Consider the following 20665-nt stretch of genomic DNA (forward strand, 5'->3'; position numbering starts at 1 on the left):
CTATGCTTGGAATATCACGTTTCACTCAAATGAGAGAAAGAATCCGGAGGTCCAACCTCCATCGACGATCAAGAATCAGGGATGCTGTCTCGTTTGCCATCGTGTCAAAAATCAGATGGGCTGGTCACATAATGAGATTTAAAGACGACCACTGGACTAGAGCTATTTCCGACTGGATTCCACGGGATGTCAAAAGACCACGTGGCCGCCCACCTACCAGATGGTCAGATTTCTTCATCAAGATCATGAACGATGGTTTGAGGCTCTTCATGTTCCTAGAGCGAACAGACACCACTGGGCTACACTAGCACGCGACAGGCACAAGTGAAGACGTTACTGGCGCCCGCTCGAGCAAAATGACAATTAACGGGAATTCAAGTGATCAAGTGAATCCAGCTGTGGCAGTCTTGGTGTTTCCTCCTCACTACTGAAATCCGAGAGACATTCTTCCTCCCCTTGGCCATCCTGCTTCCAAGAAAGGTAGCTGACCTGCAAAAGGAGCATTACTTAGGGTGGATGGGGGTTCACAAATGTTGTCATTTCCTTTAAGCTCTTAGTCTCTCTGATTATTTATCACTCTCCTAGACAGGGGATAGCACGGAATCGGGGACCCAAAGTTTTCTGAAGCAGGGCTCTGGGGCCAGAAACAGTTGATCCTGGGAGACCGTTCTTAAACTGAATGAACAGCCATATGCACTCCTTTACACCGGCCTGGGGAAATCCCCCTTTCTTGAATGGAACTCAACATAAATTCTTGGAGAAAAAGGAGTAAGCTCCTTTCTAGAGGGCTGCCCTTCTAGCACTCAGAGGGAACACTTAAGATGTTCACGTCAAAAAGTGACAAGGCTCTCTTGCAATCCTGTAACTAGCACCCATTTTACTTTCTTCACAGTCCTTCTTCTCATCCATATCAGTTCTTATTATCTCACACTTCCAGAATATAAATTCCATGAGAAGGGGCTTCTTCCCGCTCTCTAGTTGAGTAGAGAGCCCCGAATGGAGTTGGTTCCAAGAGTAGCCTCATTTAGGGATAGTTTTCTGAATTCTTTGGCATTAGTATGAAATGTCTTCTCACCTTTCTTAGTAAGGTGGACGTTGTTGTCTCTTTGGGGGCCACACCTGGAGGTGTTTGACGCTGTAGCTGACAGTGCTCAGGAGGCCATGCAGTGGCAGGTATCAAACCCAGGTCTCCCATATCACAGTCCATGCTCCAGCCAGATGAACTATTATGTCTCAGGCTCCTAAGCTGGTCTTTTAAGACCCAATTGTAGGTGTTTGAAGTTTTCTTGGTGGGTCTGATTTAAACTATTTAAAAAATTTCTTTGCAGGACTAGATCAATAGTTCAAAAGATTGAGCACATGCTTTGCACAAGAAAGGTTTGAATTTGATCCCTAACATCACCTGGTCCCTCGAGCACTTCAACAAGTGATTATAACAAAGAGCCAGGCTGGGTAATTCCTGAGCACTACCAAGTGTGAATCCCGCTACCTTACCCACAAATAAAATTTATTTTACAAAGGAAAAAAAAAGATTTTCAACAAGAGAAACAGAACCACCTTCTCTCTCACTTTCTTCCCCTAACTCCGTAACTTTGGAAACAAATTTTCTGACTTTGGGCCAAGTTAATTACATATAATCAATAGAAAACAAGTTGTCTACGGTTGCCTTTTTGGCATATATGAGTGTTGGAGTAAAATCCCAAATAATAATGGTAGGTCTGGTGTCAAAATATTGAATGTAATCAAAGTAGAGAGAGAGTAATGTGGAAATCATCTGCCCCACAGGCAGGGGGAGGGTGCGGGATGGGGTATACTGGGGATTTTGGTGGTGGAGAATAGGCACTGGTGAAGGTACGTGTGTTTCATTGTATGACCGAGACTTAAACCCGAAAGCTTTGTAACTGCTCTCATGGTGATTCAATAAATAAAATTATAAAAAATTTTTAAAAAGTAAGGTGGAGTTCATGCCCAATTCAACCAGTGTAATCAGTGGCTGCTATTTATATAGCAGTACTCCTACATTTAAAAAAAAAAAGGAATTTCTCTGACAGAACGCAGAGGGCACTTAGAACTCTCCATATTTCAAATAAGGGCCAGGACTTCAGGAAAACTTCAGAAAATCTCTGAACTAAAGTTTTAGAGTTTCACATTTTTCTGGGAATGCTAGAATCTCCTACACATGCTAAACACTTCTAAAATCTGCTCATTATTTTGAATTGCTGCCATCCTGTATATGTCATCCTTGAGTTTTTCTCTTCACGTACTTGAATTAAATCATGTAGTTCTTCGGTTCTGGCATCAGTGAGCTCCTCAAAAGGCCGATATTCCACAGCTACTTTACCACTTTCTGAAATAGAGTTAACAAGGATCAATTCAAACTTATTGGCTAAAATGTTCTTTCTATGAAGGTAGTACACAGTGATAGTGGGTGTGTACTTCCTTTATACATCCAATAATTTTACTTCTAAAGCATAAAATAAGAGCATTTTCCTTGTCAATGCAGACATTAAGTTTGGTTCCTTTTGCTTCTCTGTTTTGAGGCCATTCTCAAAGGTGCTCAGGGATTATACCCTCTTAGTACTTGGAGTCATTCCTGGCAATGCAGTGCTGAGCTGGAACTGAAACCTGCTTCCTGCATGCCAAGAATGTGCTCAGCCTGTTGAGCTATCTCTCCAACCCACTGCTTCTTTCATTTCTTTTTATTTGGAGTTTGCAGATCCTGTCCTCTGGTACTCAGGGACTGTTCCTGGCTCTGTGCTCCCTGATGGTGCTAGAGGGGACCATATGCCATGCCAGGGATATGCAAGGCTCTGGTACCATCTTCTTAGCCCCCCGTTGGTTCTTAAAAGTTATTAAATTGATAGAAATTTTACCAGATGACCACAGAAGTCACTTTTGCTAGAAGAATTGCCCAGACTGCAAGGCTGAAGTCAACCCAGGAGCTACTCGTGTAATAAATAAGGTCTCTGACAACTGAAAATTCCTGTCTCTAAGACTGCAGGGCTATAAAGCAAGGAAAGCAATTCTGTTTGTGGATTCTCTACGGATTATTCCGTTTCCTTTGGGCACAGCCGGAAATGTCCATAGCACTAGAAAATTCCATAAGAGGAGAACATTTAAAAATCTTAAATAGTATGACCACTATTTGTTTTTGTTGGGGGCCACACCCAGCAGTGTTAAGTCTTCTCCTGAGCGAAGTACTTGGGGGTTGCTCCTGGACGCTCATGTTGTTCCAGGAATCCAACCCTGGTCTTCCACATGCATAGCATGTGTACCAGGCCTCTCAGCTTTCTTCCTGGCCCCAGCAGAATCATTGTGAAGGTTCACAACAAATAGTTGGTTGTTACATCGAATCACAAACTCTCAATATGTCAGTGCTGAAAACCAACCACGAACTGATTCCAGTTAAGTTTCCTCTTCAGTAGGAAAACAGTAGCAATAATTAGAATATTTCGTCCTTTACTAAATTCTAGGTAAGTCTTTTTAAACATTTATTTATTTTATTTTTATTATGTAATATTTCTTTTTCTTATTTTTTTGTTTTTGTGGGTCACACTCAACAATGCTCAGGGTTTCCTCCTGGCTCTGCGCTCAGGAACCACTCCTGGTGGTGCTAGGGGACCATATGGGATGCTGGGAATCGAACTCAGGTCAGCTGCATGCAAGGCAAACACCCCACTCACTGTGCTATCGCTCTAGCCCCTTCCTTCCTTCCTTCCTTCCTTCCTTCCTTCCTTCCTTCCTTCCTTCCTTCCTCTTTTTAATGAATCACTGTGAGATAGAGTTACAGACTTACAAACGTTCGTGCTTATGTTTCAGTCATACAATGATTGAGCACCCATCCCTCCACCAGTGCCCATTCTCCACCACCAGTGTTCCCAGTATCCCTCCCACGACTCCCTCATTCCAGCCCCCCTCCCCCCACGGGCAGGTCTATTCCCTTTCAATCTCTCTCTTCCTTTGGTTGTTGTGGTTTGCAATATAGGCATTAAGTGGCCATCATGTTCGATCTGTAGTCTACCTGCAGCACACATCTCTTATTCTGAATGGGCCCTCCAAGCATCCTTTACTTGGTGGTCCCTTCTCTATCTGAGCTGCCTTTTCCCCTAGCATGTGAGGCCGGCTTCCAAGCCGTGGAGCAATCCTCCTGGTCCCTATCTCTACTATCCTTGGGTGTTAATCCCCCATTCTGTTACTTTATATTCCGCAAATGAGTCCAATTGTAGGTAAGTGTTAAGTATTTACTTTTACAATATAAGGTAAGCTAAATTAAAAGTGTATTTTTTCAGAAAATTGCAGCTTAGAGGGGCTGGAGCAATAGCACAGCAGGGAGGGCGTTTGCCTTGCACACGGCTGACCTGGGTTAGATTCCCAGCATCCCATGTGGTCCCCCGAGCTCCGACAAGGATAATTCCTGAGTGCAGAGGCAGGTGTAACCCCTCAGCATCCCTGGGTGTGACCCAAAATGCAAATGAAAAAAAAAAAAGAAAATTGCGGCTTAGAAATACCTTCACATATCTGTCTAGAGACCTACAGTTGCATTTTCTAAATGAGACAGAGGGCCAGAGTACTATTACAATGGGTCGAACATTTGCTCTGCATGCAGACAACACAGGTTCAGTCCCTGGCACCCCATGTGGTTCCCCAAGTCCTACTAGAAGTGGTTCCTGAGCACATAGCCAGGAGGAAGCCCTAAGCATAAGCAGGTGTGGACCAAAAACCAAGAAAAGAATAAAGAAAAAAAATGGAGGACAGAGCTAGTACTTAAACAGAAATTTACAGCCACTATACTCTTCTGCTTTACTGACGAACAATTGAGAAAGAGGAATTGGATCAAATACTCTCTCTACAGTCTAAACTATTCTACGTTTATACATTGGGGGTAATATTTGCTGTAATTATTTTTCACAGATTCCACAAAGGACAAATTTGAGACTACTCTGTAAAGCATCTAGTAAACAAAGGAATAGGAAGTACTTATATTTCCATTATTTTCAATATAATTGACTTCTCAAAATCAATTTATTTGCTCTTCAAGTAAGAAAGCTGCAGTACTTCAAAGATAACCAACGAAGTCTTACCTAAACCACAATGAGCAGTTTCTGAAATGCATCCGACACGGTCTTTTGAATAGCAAACTTCTGAGTCGTCTTCCTTTTCATAAGGAAAGATAATGGTCCTATATCCAACCAAAACAAATAGATTTACTACGCCAATCTTTCTAATTGATTTTTATGAAGTCTAAAAAGAGAACTGGGCCTGGAGCTCTAGTACAGAGGCTAGGGCGTTTGCCTTATATGTGGCCGACCCGGGTTCGAGCCCCCGCATTTCATATGGTCCTCCCAGCACTGCCAGAAGTAATTTCTGAATGCAGAACCAGGAATAACCCCTGAGCATCGCTAGGTGTAACCCAAAAAATAAAAAAGCTAAAAAAAAAGAAAAACAAAAATAAAAAAACAAAAAGAGCACTACATCACGATCTTAATGAGTAAGGGAAGACACCACACAAGGCTATGTCTTGAAGGCTCTGTGCTAAGTATATTCTGTCAGGGCTATTACCATACATTTTTGCTGTCTGATCAATTCTGGCCATTCGTAAACAGGTAAACATGTAAACTAGAAGGGAGAAATTAGTCAAGATCATTGCATAAATCTCATACTGATTATGTATTTCAAATGGGCAAACCTACAGACTACTCTAGGAACGTGACATACCTCACACCACTAATATTCCAAGAGTAGCAAACCACATTTGATGGGGTTTAAAGTAGAAAGCTACCAATCATAGAGGGAAATATATTTTTACAGGAGTGGTATTATACACACCCAAAACACACACACACACACACACACACACACACACACACAGCTCAACCATTAACAACATGTCAATAATCTCTTATTTAAGGGCTTAATGGTTCCTAGGGGAAACAGAACAATCAATGGTCCCTGGAGAAAATAGAACAATCTTCACATACTTTCCTCTAAGGGAACTTTTGTGGAGCATTTTCAGCAGTTGATTCAGAACATACAATACAAAATAAATTGCTTCGGTTCTGCTTGGGGCAGGGGTTCGGGTTCGAGATGGAAACACAAAATATGGTGGTATCAAGGTGTAATGGTAGTGGGATTGGCGTTTGAATATTGAATGTAATAAAATATTTTTTATAAAAATAAAAAATACTTTATAATAATCACTGTATCATTGTCATCCTGTTGTTTGTCGATTTCCTCGAGTGGGCGCCAGTAACGTCTCTATTCCTCCCAGTCCTGAGATTTTAGCAGCTTCTTCCAATGACTGGAGCTCTTTTAGGATCAGGGAAATGAGACTTGTTGTCATTACTGTTTTGGGCAGATTGAATACGCCACAGGGAGTTTCCCAGGCTGTGCCCGTGTGGGCGGGATACTCTCAGCAGCTTGCCGGGCTCTCCAAGATGCAAATATTTATATATTTCTCTCTATGATTTGTTGCCTACTGTCTGAACCCCATCAAATATGGTGTGGCAATTATGGAAAATGGGTAGGAAGTGTCTTATAATGTGAAAGTGGCCTGGCCTGAAGAGTGGCAGCAGTTGGGTAGTGCAGATCGGCTGCCGGGCAGGGTCCCTTGGGATGGGAAGGACCCTCACCCGCACCTCTCTGGGGTGCCCCGAGTGAAAACAGTCTGGCATGAAGTCCTTTACTTTGCAAAAATTATACTGTTCAAAGCAGGTCCGAGCCATCTGGATACCGCAGCTTGGAGTAACCGAATTGGATAACTGTGGTAATTCTAGAGGTAATACATGCAGATGGGCGCTGACCCCCTTCCCAGGGGATGCGCACATCTCTCAGATCAGAGCCAATCCGGTCAGCCTCCCCTTGGTTCCAGCCGGCTGCGAGGCAGGTGCAAGGGGCTTTGGTGATGGTGACTAGATAACCTCGGGCAGATGGCACGCCCCCCACCTCCCACAGGGAGTGATAACCCGTTCGAATGTCTGCCCTATCACCTATCAAATTCAGGAGCTTGAGAAAGGTGCAGTAGTGGCAAGGATGAGTTGGTCTCATTAAGATTCACCTACCAGAGTCTGTTCCAGTTCTTTCGCTAACAGCTCTCCCTTTGATTTAATACCCTAAGCCTAAGTACCATAGATTCTGGGGGGGGGGGGGGGGGGAACATTTTTATTAGTGTATTTAATTATCAAAATGAAGATTTTGGTGAGATAATGGACAATTACACAGGATCTATACTTGAAAAATTACTTTGGAACAAAGAAGACTGTTACCCCCAAATAGGAGAAACAGTATTCCCATCCCTATATCTCTAAGGTTCTTGGTAGGAAGACAGCTCTAAAATTGTGAAGTGTCCCCAGGTCCTTCGTCCCCACCAAAAAAAATGATTCTATTAGTACCTAAGATTTTAAGAAGTATTATTAAAAACATCTGCCCAAGGCTTTAGCAGCTTAGCTAGGAGAGGGATTTTTCTGATGTATCTGAAAATATGATGAGAGATAGATAGATAGATAGAGAGGATGAATTCTTACCCACACCCCCATTCCAGTCCCCACAGAGACCTTCCAGTTTATCCAAAGTCTCCTCGGATTTGCCAACTCCAGGGCTCTTGTCAAAGGACGACAATACCACCTCTAAAGCACAGAAGATCTTCACGCTTTGCGTCTGAAGTGGTGCCACAATATCTTCATTTTCCCTTTCTTCAAGTTCAGAAAGATCCTGAAGGTGTTAAGATTTTAGATTGAAGGTCCTTCTGAACATCTCAATGTAGATTTTAAAATGTTTGATTAGATGCCACTCAATGCCTCTTTCGCAAATGACAGCACCCAAAAGGAGAGAGTGAACAAAGGGAAATGCCCTGCAACAGAGGCAGGGTGGGATGGGGAGGGTGGCAGTGTGGGAGGGATAGGTATTCGATCATTGTATAACTGAAACCCAAGCACAAAAATTTATAAATCTACAACTGTACCTCATGGTGTTTCACTAAAAAAAATCTAAAAAACAAAAACAAAAACATATTTCTGGAAAAAAAGCTTAATTAGAAATAAAAAGGAAACTCCAGCAATCCTTGCCAACCGTTGAAGTAACCTGTGATTTCAACATTAAACAAAACTTCCCATGAACTACACCAGCCATGAACATACAGAGCACACAAGCGTTGTAGAATATGGACTCCACCGTCAACTGACTGAGACCTTATTGATTCAGGGGTGTGACCAGTGATCCAACACTTTCACTTAGACGACTCTCATCTATCAGGTCTGTAGGTTCTCTGAGCCGGCTGGGGTAATACCCCACAGAGCTGGGAGTCATGCAATACTCAGGATAAAACCTAGGGCCTTGAACACGGTGGGCACAAGCTCTGCACTTGAACTCTCTCTCCGCTTCCTACCTTGACAATCCTTTTAGACCATCCATTGAAACCAAAATATTAGTTTGCCAGTTCCTGGCATTGGGAGCTGTTTAGGGCAAGTGTACAATGTCGAACTGCTTTATGTCTGCTGAGACGAACCTAAAGACATAAGAGAGACACTCGAAATTAGGAACGACTTCCCACAGAGATCTAATTCAGCAGACCCAAGGACCCAAGACTTCTCACTACAAGTTTCATAAAGTGGCTGTGAAGAGCAAATTGAACAAACTTTGCTGGTTGCTGTAGTTTCAGAACCATACTCAGCAGTAATCAGTTCCTCCTAGCTCTGTGCTCCGAGATCACTCCAGGTGCTGGTTGCGGGAATCATATGTGCGGCTGGGGATAGAACCAGGTTGGCAGCAAGCAAGGTCAGCCCATTAACTCCTGGCCTATTTCTTTGGTCCTTAAACACTTTAGGCATTAAGTTCATAGGAAGCACTAATACTTATTATTCTCAAGCCATGGTACTTTTCTGCATTATTTCCAAAATCTCTGATTAATCTGAGCGTGTCCCTGACTTCTGGTGGTAAGTGAAACTATAAGCCGTAAGATCTGCAAGACTGGAGATAAGCAAAAGAAGTAAATTGCTTCAGTGATTCTATCTAGAAGCTCTTGCCTGTAACTATAACCTGAAAGATAGGTAAGATAGACCTGCCACCAAAGCAAGACCTCATCTACAGCACTCCTCTCTCCAAATTAATAGACTTGCTAGAAGAGACTATAGTTTTGTTTTTTGTTATACCATTTTATGAGTAACGATCACCTGCATTTCACGAGAAGTGGTCTCGTTCCTGACGTTCCATTCACTCTCAATGGGATGAACATCTCCGAATGCAACAGTTATGTGTACCTAGGTCGAGAAGTCAACATGACGAATGACCTGGCACCTGAGTTGCGCAGGAGAAAGAGAGCGGCTTGGAACGCCTTCAAGAACGTTGAAAAAATAGCTAAGAGGACAAAGAACCTCCGGCTCCGGGCACATCTCTTCGATTCCACTGTTCTTCCTGCATTAACATATGCCTCAGAGACCTGGGCCCTACACAAACATGATGAGAACGCTAGTCGAGTCTCCCAGAGAGGAATCGAAAGAGCTATGCTTGAGTATCATGCTTCACTCAACTGAGAGAAAAGAATCTGAAGTTCCAAACTTCTTCGACGGTCAAGAATCAGGGACGCTCTCTCATTTGCCAAGGCATCAAAAATCAGATGTGCTGGACACGTAATGAGATTTGGAGATGACTGCTGGACTAGAGCCATTACCGACTGGATTCCACGGAACATCAAAAGATCACGTGGCCGTCCACTTATGAGATGATCAGACTTCTTTGTCAAGACCCTGAACGATTGATTTGAGGCTCTTCGTGTTCCTAGAATGAGCAGATGCCATTGGGCTACATTAGCACGCGATAGGGATGAATGGAGACGTTGCTGGCGCCCGCTCGAGCGAATCAATGAATGTCGGGATGTCAAGTCACCAAGTGATCAAGATCATCTGCATAAGAGCTTCTTTATAAAATACAAAATACCTGTATTCCTAGTTCACTAAATACATTATTGTGGACTTCTTATATCATTAGTTCTTAAATGACAATTTTAACTTTTAGTCAATATGTACTATATGAACTTATTAATAAAAATTCAAATGCAAGGGTGGAGAGTTAGTCCAATGGGCAAGGCATTTTTGCACTGCATGTGGCCAATCTGGGTATGACCCCCAGTACCCCAAGTGGTGCCACCAAGCCTACCAGGAATGATCCCTGAGTGCAGAGTCAGAAGAAAGCCTTGAGCATTGCGAAACATAAAAGAAAAAGTATTCAAACACAAATAAAAGCAGAGCAATACTGATTATTGATTTGTTTCATGCCTATCACTATAACCAGTTTATAAGCACCTTGAGTGCTCAAAGAATCCATATTGTATCCTTTCCTCATTCTCTGAAGCAAGAAAAGTTTGTTACAAAGGCTTGGTAGTTTGTTGGTTGAGAGAATAAATCAAGGAATGAGAAAAAGAGAACAAAATTAGTTTCCCCAACCTAAAGCTGCCTGAGGAGAGGGAGCAATGAAGACTGATCTTTGAATGCTTACACCACAGACTGGCCTGTACCTGTAGTGACTGCAGCTTTGTCAACTTAAGAAGCTTCAGAAGGGTTCTGAGACCCTGGAGAGGAGTTACCTTAATTTTGTAACGGTTTTTTTTTTTTTGCTGGTAACAATGAATAAATTCTCTGATGACATGGGTCTTTCCTTCATTTTACATTAAGATCCCCTTTACTGTTCTGTACTTATAGGAGGCCAAAAATAGACAAGAACTATGGGTGCTCTCCAAGGTATAAAAGAACCTCTCATGGAAATGGATAACTTTCAGAGAGAAGGTAGTAATCCCAGCCTGTGCATGAGACGATCTAACTAGAGTACCACCTTCACAACTACATACTGATTTATAGAATGTTCCCTTTATCACTATACTGGTAATGAATCTCATGCTATAAAAATCTCAACACCATATTTATGAAACTCGCCTTCCTTCCTCCTGGGGTGTCCTCACTCATGCAAGGTCTAGGCTCTGCCACTGAGTCACATCCCTGTTCCTACGAAATGGTCTTAATAGCCAATGAGAGAAAGGGGTGGGGGGAGTACCACTCATTAATTACAATGGATATAGCGCTGTAGCACTGTCCTCCTTTGTCCATAGTTTTGCTTGAGTGGGCACCAGTAACGTTTCACAACAAATTGTGAGACTTGTTACTGTTTTTGGCATATCAAATATGTCACTGGTACTTTGCCAGGCTTTGCAGTGGGAGCGAGATACTTTCGGTAGCTTTCGGTAGCTTGTAAGGCAATCGATCTACCCGCTGTGCTATTGCTCCAGCCCAAAATGGAGATAAGTGGATATATTATTTATAAGTGGATATATTATTTATTTTGGGGTTGGGGCCACACCTGGCAATGCCCAGGCTTCATCCTGGCTCTGCACTCAAGAACCACTCCTGGTGGGTCTTAGGAGACCTTACGGGATGCCAGGGATCCAACCAGTGTTAGCAAGTGCAAGCCAAGAGCCTTCCCCTTCTTTACTATCACTCTGGCCAAAAGCGTTTTCAATTCCAGCTGTAATATGACTGTGAGAGGGCCAGAGTCTAGGTGCAGCTTACTGTCTGCAAAGCAAATAAGGTCCAAGAGACCTTGATCTCACTCCTAGGGGCTGGAGTAGGGGCTGAAGCAGGTGTTGGGTCTCCAGAAGAGCAGAAGAGTCTGTGGTCACACGGAGGGGTGTTCTCATGTCTGATGAAGGCGCAGGCAAGGACAAAAGGACAGGGAGTGAGAATGACCAGCAAGAGAAGCCAGTTCAGGGAGCCAATCAGAGGAGGCTTAGAATTATCATGTGAAAGGCTTGGAAACAATAATTCTCATTTATATATCCAGAGGTATGGGAGGGGATGGGGGCCTGCACGGGAAAACAGTGGAGCGGGGTCCCCTAGGTTCTACCCCCATCCCCTCCACACCCAACCCTGCTCCACCAAAACTGAACCGAACCACAGAAGAATGGAAATGGGCCAGAAAAGAATGGGACTAAACTGAGGCCTAAGTGAGATGGAATTCAGGAGCTGGAGACCGTGGAGCCCCGGGAGCACCCAAAGGGAAGAAAGTTTTCAGTGGGAACTGGGAACTCAGGGTGGGCATAGGGAACAGTGGGCGGAAGACAGAGCGATGATGCTGGCCGCGAGTCCCTCCAGGCAGCAGAATTGTCAAGCGCACATTGGACCCCCTCAAAGCCCAGTGGAGGCTGGGAACTGGGCTCTGACCCTTCCAGCTAGTCTCTTACTGCAACCAGCCTCGAAGTTTCTGCAGAAAACAGCCTGTGGGGACGGGCCGTGTGCTGCCTGGATACTCTAGACACTGCAAGGCAGCGGGAAGCTGGTGGCTGGGGGGTGGGTATCTGGCAGTGTAAGGTGCCCCAGCCCAGCACTGCTTCCCACGGCCCCGATCCCAGCCAAGCGCCAACCCACCTTCAGCGGAGAGGACTGGAAGAGCGGCTGCAGGTCGCAGGCCCATTGGGCTGAGTGGGCGGCGTGCGAATACAACGTGTCCACGGGCTAGAACCGCGGATGGGGTGGCAGCAGCGTTGGGGAAGACACGCACGGCATTCAGAAGGCGAAGCGGGGAAGGCCGAGGACAGAAAATGTTGCAGGGACGCCGAGGTCACCCACCGCACAGACATAGAATTTCCTCCATCTAGAATATTTCTCTATACCCTCAAACCCAATACAGTATTGCACACTTCTCTAATATTGCATACTGTTTTTCTTTTATAGTCTAAAAGAAAAGTTTTTGTCTATAGAACTGAGGTTGCATGAAGGTTGGTGTGGGGAGGGTGGACAATTGGGAAAGGTCCTTGACATCAGTCAAGGGAATTAGTCTCTGGTGTTACATGTGGTACTGCAAAGATGTATGCACAAAATCAATGATTTAAGATACTGTAAATCCTGGTATCACAATAAAATTGACATAGTCAAAGATTTTTAATAAGAAAGCACTGAAAAAAGCTATATTTAGCATGACAATAATTTTACATACCAAAGTAATATCTGATTTCATATTAATTCTTGCAATTCTCTAGAAACGATAATATTTTTATCTAAAATATGCCTTTTCACACTTAGGACCTCACACATTTACCTCTTCGTATTTGCATTACTGATAAGAACTTTGTAACATTTTACTAATCACCATTTACATGATACATGGTAAGAGACAAGTAATCATTTTTTAAAAATATTCCACAAAACACTGAAAATCTTAACTTTAACATGGCACTTTCAGAAATTTAAACTGCAGCTTAAAAATATCAACTGCTCTCAAACACATTTTCACATTTTCAGCATTTTAAAAGATCCTACAGACAACAGTAAGCAAAATGAAAGAAAAAAAACGTGAGCTGCGCACAGTAATGAAGTTGAATGACTGGAGAGATTGCTCAATGGGCTGACCACATGCTTTGCATGCAGGAAGCCCATGTTTAATGCCCATCACCACTAAGTTCCCATCATCAAAAGAAGTCACCCCTGAGCACCAAGACAGGAGTATTCCCCAAGCACCAACTGATGTGGTCCCGAAACAAACAAACAAAAAATACATACCCTATTCCCAAATCAGTATTTCTACAAGACAAGCAATATTTAAGCACATTACCAAGGTAAAAAAAAGTCAACAGACTATACTTATCCAACTCATAGCCTTATTCACTCAGAATCACAAATTAAAATGGAAAAATGACCTCTACTCCAAACCAGAAAAAAACTCTTGAAAACAACTTTGCAGTAAAGCAGTATACGTATCAGCAAGGTATTCATGAAGGCTACTTTCAATGGAAACCATCGTTTCCTTTATATTCTTTACTTTTCGAATTTTACTGCAAAGAGACAAAAGTATATGGAAGCTGGCAGTTTTCAAAGGAACTTTCTTAGTTCTATTCAAGGAAAATATAAAGAACCAGTAAAAATAAAAATTCACTTTCTAGAAAATGTTTCTAGTCATTGTAAATAATAGTAAATCCACAATTTTTTAAGAGACTCTTTTCTTAAAGAATGCCCAAACTGCAATACATACAACATTCAAAGTTATACAGATATTCAGATCGCCATTTTCCTTACCATTGTTAAAAAAACAACAAGGAAAAGTCAAGCCTCCAATTTTGATAGATTATATTATGGTCTATATAACAGCATAACCTGTTGGAAAAAACTTTGATATCCAACAAACAAACATAGACTATGACTCAAAATAAAATCACAACATAGAGCAAGAACTTTACTTTGCATTTGTTAGTATAATAGGGTACAAATTCACATGCTTGCAAAAGTGGAGATGAAACAACAATCAGCAAACTTGTAGGTCACCAGGAAGCTGAAGGTTTGGGGAAAAAGAAGCTATTTCCACTTTAATCTTGTTCCTTGAGTAGTGGCATGGGAGGAAACTCAGGAACAAAATATGAGAGCAACCTAGGATAATTTACTAAAATTCACCTGCGATAGCACAGCGGTAGGGCGTTTGCCTTGCACGCAGCCAACATGGCCGACCCGAGTTCGATTCCTCCGCCCCTCTCGGAGAGCCCGGCAAGCTACCGAGAGTATCTCGCCCGCACGGCAGAGCCTGGCAAGCTCCCCGTGACGTATTCGACATGCCAGACACAGTAACAACAAAGTCTCCAATGGAGACGTTACTGGGCCCGCTCGAGCAAATCGATGAACAATGGGAGGACAGTGATGACAGTGACACCTTAAAAAAAGATTGAATCTGGGGCTGGTGCAGTAGCACAGCGGGTAGAGCATTTGCCTTGCACGCAGCTGACCCAGGTTCGAGTCCCAGCATCCCAGATGGTCCCCTGAGTACCGCCATGGGTAATTCCTGAGTGCAGAGCCAGGAGTAAACCCTGTGCATTGCTGGGTGTGATCCAAAAAACCAAATCCCCACAACTTCCCCCCAAAAAAAAGATTGAATCTGCCATCTTGGATCTCTGCACCTGGTGTAACTCCCATATACAGTCTTTGGCCTAAGTTAAATAACATATTCCCCATTCAGATACCACGTAATTTTGAATTGATAGGCCATACAAATACAAACTGGCTGTGGCTAGTCAGTGACTTGTAGCTAAATATCAGATAAGCATTAACACAGAACTCTGAAAGGGAAGGGGAAAAATAGGTTAAAAAAAACGGAATTTTAAACTATCACACAGTATTGAATCACCTTTATGGGGAAAAAGTGATTAGGGAAAAAAAGTGGGACAATAGAAAAGAAAGGGGTATTTTGAAATGTTTACTAATTACCGTAAATATATTTGTAATTGAGGTAACTGCTATAACTTCAAGCCCCATTCGTATCCTTTTTTGTTTTTCACAGTAAGCATTCCAGGTATCTTCGTTAAACCCATAATTAAAATAATCAGAAAGGTCAGCGCCTAAAAAGAAGACACAACTTTTGTATGCAACTATTTCAATCCTATTTTTATGCAGCAAATAAAATATAAAAATGTAAATGATAAGTTCTATCAGTTTAAACACCTCTTCAAATTTTACTAGTTCTTCCACTTATTACTCTAGTACCACAAAACTATGTTTTTAATGAAATTTCCTTTATAAATGGCATTCTAATAAAATAGTATGCTATGCAAAAATTATAAAATAGTATAATGCTAAGCTACTGTTACAATTTAGCAACACAGGTTACTACTGCCAATTATGCTTAGGACATTTATAATGACATTTACAAAACTCCTATGAATACTATTGATACTGAAAGTTAGATATTTTTCTAATGACTTTAATACGAAACATCTTTTAAAAATCTACAATCCAGAGAGATAAGTCAAAGAGCTAGAATGAATGCTTTGAATATAGGTGCCCAGGTTTGATCGCAAGCACACAAGGTAACCAGTCATTGCCAGCAGACCTCAAGCACCATCAGGTGTTCCCAAGAAAAACCCAGTCCTCTTCTGCTGGGGAAACAGCTCGAGTATTAGAGCACATGCTCAGTGGCCTTGAACACACTCCCAGGTACCACAATGTTCATCCCAGAAGACCGAGCATCACACACACTGAGTGCCCCAGGACCTTGAGGGTCACTGAGGCTGGTCCCAGGAAGGGGTATGGAGTCATTTATCATCCAGGTTTACACCATGGTTTATCTTCAAAAGAATCCAAATCTACCTCCAAGAGTGGAACTCCATTAATACTTCTAGGTGCATCAAGCTCTACCTCTTTGAATTCTGTTCCTTTTTTAACAAATACAAAATAGAGAAAGAATGGCATGAGCAAGATACTGAGAGAAAAACAGAAAAAAACATTTTACTAGTCATAGCTCTCAATATAACAAAGGCTTCAATGAGAACATTAAAGTCAGGCATACTATAAGAATAAGCATGTTATCAATAACAGTAAGTTTAAACTTTAGGGAAGAAACTCTAAGATATAGTGTACGGATTAGGAACTTGTTAACTCATTCAAATAAATTCCTGTACCAATATGTACCAATAACTTCCAGGTATTAAATCCCTTTTTATATGCTCTGAACTATAACATGTCTTACAGTGTTGTACAAACAAGTTAAAATCAAAAGAGGAAAAAAAACCTTGTGACCCACAAACTCTACAAACACGTATTCTCTTACACAGCCTTTCACAGAGAAAATTTTCCCCATCCTTGAGACACAAGTTTAAACGACTCTCTTGAATTGAACTGAAGCACTTTTCAGATCACCTGTGACAGCTACTATAGTCTGTATGTTATTCAGGTATAGTCATTACTTCCTACTGATGCACTGGCAAATACAAATTTTACCTGTAGTTCCATAGACTCTTCCTTCTGTCTTGATATTAAGATTCACTGGTGCTGTTCCGTAACTCCTAAGAACAAGAAAAATTATCCTGATAATCTTGAACTAAACAAAAATAGCAATATATTCCATGTATACAAGTTATTCATATATAGACTGACATTGACTAACATGTTTTAAAAAAGTGGCTGTGGGGGAGGGTTCCGAAGTGCTGATTAGGGGACCTAAGGGCCCCTTCCTGCCATTCCTGTGGTCAGCAGTTCAATGCCTGGGTCTGAGAATGCATTGTTCTTCACGCACTGCAGTACCAAGGATTATCTAGAGTACCCCAGCTGTGCTCAGAGACCTTCAGAGCCAATTCAGCAATGCTCAGGGGACCAGGTGGTGTTGGGGATCAAACTAAACTGATTACAGGCAAATCAAGTGACTTAGCTCGCTGTACTATTTCTCTGACCCCTAGGGGGAAAAAGTCTTAATTTTTTGTCACTTATTAAACAAAAAATTTAAAAAAAACAGATATTTTGGGATCAAGAAAGACAGTGCAGAAGGCCTTCAAAAGTACTGCCAGATGTCTCCTTGGAAGCACCTGAGCACCACTGTATCAATCAGACCACATACATTGGCCCTCAAATTAAACCACCTACCATTGGGCTGAGAATCACTCGCAGTGAGGCCTGGCCACCTGAACAAAGGGAGGACTGTTCCACAAAAGAAACAGTTATATCTTATATGTTTGGGTTAGGGCACATACATAATATGAGCATGACCTGGGCATCAACCCCAACACAATCTGACCCCTCGCACCTGCCAGATTATTATCCAGGGGTCCCAAGCACTGTCACAACAATCCTGGTGGCACCTTACAGCACAGAACTGCTGCTCAAACAGCCAAGGATCAACAGGAGGGAATCCCCAAGGGCAAGGGGCCTCGGAGCAACACCTGGCAGGCCTATTCCTAAAAAAATTCATTCCAGGCAATTAGCACTGAACACCACTTAGGAAGATACCCCACTCCCCAATTCCCCCATGCCCCCCCAAAAGGGGGTCTTAAAAGTTTAATTGTTTTTTAATTCAAAAATCTACCTGCCAGTACATGTCCCACTGTTACACACTTCCCAAGAAACTAAGCTGGTCAAGGGAAAGTCGCACTGTAGCACCGTCCTCCCGTTGTTCATCGATTTGCTTGAGCGGACACCAGTAACGTCTCACAACAAATTGTGAGACTTGTTGTTACTGTTTTTGGCATATTAAATACGTCATGGGTAGCTTGCCAGGTTTTGCCCTGGGGGCGAGATACTCTCGGGCGGAGGAATCGAACCCAGGTCGCCATGTTGGCCACATGCAAGGCAAACGCGTTACGCACTGTGCTGTCACTCCAGCCCTAAAAAGGGTAAGTAATACATTTTTATATACACCTTGTCCTCATTTCCTTGCCTCCTACTTAATTCAGTAGTCAGAAATCCTGTATGAAAGAAGTAATAAGAAATAATCTTTGTTTTATAATCCAATGATCTCCTTTAGGCTCTCACTGCATCCAATATTGTTGGTAGATCGTCTTTCAAATACATGGACTACTTTTGTCCACAAAATAAATTCATAAAATGAAATCAATCTAAACCAAAAACAGAATGTGGTTGTTGGTGTAAGTGGTTAATGACCAAAAGAAAACAATAGGGAACAGGTTTCTAGAATGCGAGTGCCATTCCATATCCTGATCTGGGTGGAAGTCACATGAAAACGTAACTCTTGTAAAAATGAACTCAGTGTCATTTAAAGTAGTAAAATATACCTGAAAACAGAGGGAAAAGCTAAAATTTGGAGCCAGAACCTCATTTACATTCAAGGTTTATCCAATATTACTTATGTAATTTTGACCTAAGACCTGTATACATTTTCCTTAACAGTAATTTAGATAGCCACGAAGTGCTAGATCCCACATACCTGGGAGTCCAAAGGAATTTCAAGTAAGTATGTGAAAGTACTTCATTTTAACATACTTCTCCCACATTAACCAGATCAGTTATATTTTCAATTAACTTCTCTACAAGCCATGAAGCCATTGAGTTCTCTAAGCTACCCATAATTCTGTGTAGTACTCAAATGAATCTTCTTTATCCACCCATTTTAACTTAGATCAAAGAATATAACATGGATTCATAGTCAGCCTTCTAGAGAGGTCTGTACTAATGGACCCCTCCCTCACTTTCACTTACCTCTCCACCCTCTACAGCCCAACTTTGCAACTTTCATCCACAAAAACTGTCTCTCCACAGCTCTTTTTCATGGTTATTTTCACTCATCCCCTCCTGATAATTCTTTATGAAAATTTTTGGATGTTTCACAGTCATCACTTTGCTTCTGGCTGGACTCCACTATCCGGACAAGTCTCATCCAGAAATTAATTTTGAAAAACTCCAGCATGCAGGTTTCGTGACTGAAACCTCCAGCTTTCATGAGGTCAGGGAGAGTTCCCTCCCTCCATGTATCCCTGTTCTACTGGAAGCCCGGCAGGAACACGTCCAGCGCCATGTAAGCTCTCTCACAGGCCATGCATGATTCAGAATAAATTAGAATAACAAACTTAGAAACAAATTTTGAAAGAGATCAAGAATTACTCTCTGATCCTGCACAAGGCTGAGTCATCCAGGGGCAATACAGAGAGGGACGGCTGAACCCCCACGTCCACCCAAACAGAGTGCCAGCAGCCAAAAACCTCCACAATCCACAATCAGCTTTCAGAGATCGGGCACAGACTACCCTCTGTGCTTCTGGAAGCCCAGCAGTCAGGCCTATGCCCCAAAGCCACCAGTTAAGAATTTAACTCCATCTGTTACTCCGTCAAAACTTTTGGACACCCTGGAGTGTGTGGATGCAATTCTGGCTACGCAACATCTCTAACTCTGTAACACTGTTAAGCCAGAAGTAGCACACCAGACTGGATGGTATGTAATATGAAAGGCAACCAATTTCAATGGACAAAATCTATATACAGAAGGCTTTACCTGTAATGTCTTAGTAATCTCCTACACAAGGGTTTAAGGGCTCCATGGTGAGAGAGAAGAATCTTCACTACTGGGGCTGGAGTGATAGCACAGCGGGTAGGGTGTTTGCCTTGCATATGGACGACCCGGGTTTGATTCCCAGCATCCCATATGGTCCCCTGAGCACAGCCAGGAATAATTCCTGAGTGGAAATCCAGGAGTAATTCCTGTGCATCATCGGATGTGACCCAAAAAGCAAAAAAAAAAAAAAAAATTCACAATCTTTCTTCTAAGGAAACATTTTTTGATCATCCTTTTAGCAAATTATTTATAATAAGCAATGTAAGATAAATGATTGTGGGTCTGCTATGGGGGCATGTTCAAGTGGTAGTTGGGAAAATTGGAAATAATGATGGTGAGAAGGTGCAATGGTGGTGGAATTGGTGTTGGAATATTGAATGTCTGTAACTAATGACTAAAAATCTTTTTTTTTTTTTTGCTTTTTGGGTCACACCCGGCGATGCACAGGGGTTACTCCTGGCTCTGCACTCAGGAGTTACTCCTGGAGGTGCTCAGCGGACCATATGGGATGCTGGGAATCGAACCTGGGTCGGCCGCATGCAAGGCAAACGCCCTACCCGATGTGCTATTTCTCTAGCCCCTAAAAATCAATTTTAATAATTTTTTTAAAAATATACTATCAAGTTACACTGTATGCAGAGATCCAACATAGGAGATTTAGTCTTTTTTAAGTGAATTTTCATAAATTATCTTCTTTAGCAGGGAAGCTGCGGGCTTACTCTGGATTCAGCATCTCACGCAGACAGCCATTCAAAGCTACAGAAAAATCTGGAACGAACTCTGAAATATAGTTTTAAAATACATTTTAAAATATTTTAAAACTTCGGGGCCAGATAGATAGCACAGCAGGTTAGGCACTTGCCTTGCACAAAGTT

The 20665-nt window shown here is 42.3% G+C and overlaps 1 pseudogene; it reads right to left on the minus strand.

Annotated features, from left to right (window-relative positions):
- Positions 1-390: 390 nt before the first annotated feature.
- Positions 391-12549, minus strand: LOC130041053 (RAD52 motif-containing protein 1-like; annotated as a pseudogene).
- Positions 12550-20665: the final 8116 nt, after the last annotated feature.

The sequence above is a fragment of the Sorex fumeus genome, unplaced genomic scaffold (genome assembly GCF_029834395.1).
Source record: "Sorex fumeus unplaced genomic scaffold, SorFum_2.1 ptg000096l, whole genome shotgun sequence".
NCBI classification, from domain to species: Eukaryota; Metazoa; Chordata; class Mammalia; order Eulipotyphla; family Soricidae; genus Sorex; species Sorex fumeus.